We start from the raw sequence: 2,635 nt of genomic DNA, 5'->3' as shown, positions 1-2,635 counted from the left end.
GGCTCCCGCCGGGTCCTAGTGCCCGCACGGCCACTGGCCTGGCTACGGACCCCCCGGGCTCCCCTGCACCCTCTGCCCAGACACCCCGGGACCTGATCCCCCCGTGCCCGGCCCCCCGTTCCCGGGACCCCCTTTCCCCCCCTGCACCCTCTGCCCAGACACCCCGGGACCTGATCCCCCACGCCGAAGGCCGGGGGTGGGGGTCGTGCACAGTAATGCTTGGACAGAGCCCCCAGTGCAGGTCCCACCTGCGCTTGGGGTGGACTCCAGCGGTGCAAGGCCCCAGCTCGTCAGGCTTCTACTGCCAAGGCCCCACAGCGATGGCTGGGGGACCCTAGGGCTGCTCTTGTGGGCCTAGGGGCAGGACGTTCTTCGGGAGCCCTGCGCAGGAACCAGCCTCTTCTCTGAGCCCGTTTCCAGAGTGGTGGGGCCCGTGTGGGGTGTGTTTGTTCAGCCAGGCTGGGGCCCAGCGCAGCAGCCTCTCCCTCCCAGTGGCTGAGCTTTGGGGCTGCTCGCAAGCCAGGCACTCAGCTGGCCCGACTCCTGGTGCTCTGTGGGTGTTTGAGCTGCAAGGGGGGCCTTATGGCGCCACATCTCTTTGACCAGACCACTCCAAAATGCCTAAGCGAGGCTGAGGCAGCCCCACCCCACCAGGAGAGCCAGGCCCAGGTGTGGGGGGCAACACACAGAGCACCCCTGGACCCTGCCCTAGTGCTGTCAGTGCAAGGTTCACAGCACCTCGGAACTACGAGTGAACTGAGCCTCACAACCTACCGGGCTGAGCCAGGATCTCCAGCCCATTGCACAGGTGGGGAAACTGAGGCACAGAGTGGGGGAAGGGGGCCAAGCTCACCCAGGAAGCCAGTGGCAGAGCCAGGAATAGAACTCTGTGTCATGGAGTCCCCGGGCGATGCTCTGGATCTGCTCCCTATGAAGCCAGGCAGGACTCTGGGGAAGTCTCTCTGGGAGCAGCCTGTCTGCAGGACACACAGCTCACCCGGCTCCACCTTCCTGGGTCTGACCTCAGAGCATTCAGCATCCTCTGCCCCTCCATGCGCTTCCCACAGCGAGTCCACCCAGGCGGGGTCCTGGGGAAGCCAGAGGGTCCTGCCCCCCAACTTCGCAGTCAGACGTGACTCTCAGCCAGCCAGTAAAACAGAAAGTTTATTAGATGACAGGAACATGGTCTAACACAGAGCCTGTAGGTGCAGAGAACAGGACCCTTCAGCTGGGTCCCTCTGGGGGGCAGGGAGGCCAGAGCCCCATCTGGGCCTCCCTCCATTTCCGCAGCCAGCTCCAAACTGAAACTCTCCCGCTCCTCCTCTGGCCTTTGTCCCTTTCCCAGGCCAGGAGGACACCTGGTCTCTTTGTTCTCCAACCTCTTCAGTCGGCCCCTTTGCAGGGGGGGGCCCAGGCCATCAGTGGCCAGGGGACAGGGTGTCGGCCATTCTCTGTGCAGACACCATCACACTGGCCCTCTAGGGCTCTGCCACAATCACACCCCCTGATCCCCCCACCTGGCTACTTAAGAACTGAATAGGGGAAACTGAGGCACCCACACAGTATTCAGAGAAAACATTAAGAACAGTCCCACTTTGTCCCACCCTGGTCTCCCAAATTCTAGTGTCCCCTGTCCCCACCCGGTGCTCTAACCATTTGAGACCCCTCCCCTCCCAGAGCTGGGAATAGAACCCAGGAATCCTGGCTTCAAGTCTCCAGCCCCCGTCACCCAACCTCAAGAGCTGTAGATGGGGGGGGGGGGGGGGCGAATGGGACTTATCCCCTTTGTGTGTCCATTCACACCAAGCCACCCACAGCCAAGGTGTCCCATTGAAGCTGGTGCAGGGCCAGGTTAGCGCACAGGGCACCAAGAGGCTCCCCTGGCGCGCGCTGTAAACCAGTTAACACCACGGTGCAGCCTGCCCAGAGAGGCCCTGTCAGCTCCCTGCTAGCCAGCCCTGTGCTTCCCCCAGCCCCAGCTGACCCAGGCCCAGAGGGAGGCCGCGTCCCCAGCTCGCTGCAGTCACAGCAGGGAACATCTGCGATCGCCCTGTGTCTTCTGCAGGGAGCAGGGTGCAGAGCGTGTGGGAAGAATCCCCAGTGCCACCTCACCAGCTCCCCAGCGGCAGTGCGAGACCCCCAAGGCTGCGTCATCGCAGCGCGGGGCAGGGCCGGGACATCACCCTGACCTTGTGACCAGGCATTGTAACAAGGGACTCGCAGGAGAACTCAGGATTCCCAGCTTCCAGGCCCCTGCTCTACCCACTAGACACCATTCCCTTCCCGCTCAGCCTGGCAGGCTCGCTGGACAGGAACTCACATGTAGGTAATTCACCCCCAATTCAGGGGTGGGCTGAGGGAGGCCCCAGGTGCTCGTGCCCTGTGGGCAGAGGAGCAGAGCCAGGGACAGCAGTGGGCACGGGCGAGCATAGCCAGCCGTCTGTCTGTCTGTTGGCCTGGGAGGGACTGGTTTTGCTGCTCCACTCTGGAGGAAGTTCAAGGGAGGAAGGCAAAAAGCCAGGGAACAGGGGGTGGAATGGGGGGTATGACAGGGTTAGGGTTGGGCTTGGAGGTTGGGTGAGCCAGGAGAGCACCACGGCGTGGGTGGCCCCCAGCCCTGTGCCCCTTCATGCAC

The sequence above is a fragment of the Natator depressus genome, chromosome 11 (assembly GCF_965152275.1).
Source record: "Natator depressus isolate rNatDep1 chromosome 11, rNatDep2.hap1, whole genome shotgun sequence".
In the NCBI taxonomy this organism is placed as follows: Eukaryota; Metazoa; Chordata; order Testudines; family Cheloniidae; genus Natator; species Natator depressus.
Note: the sequence above shows the minus strand (reverse complement) of the source record.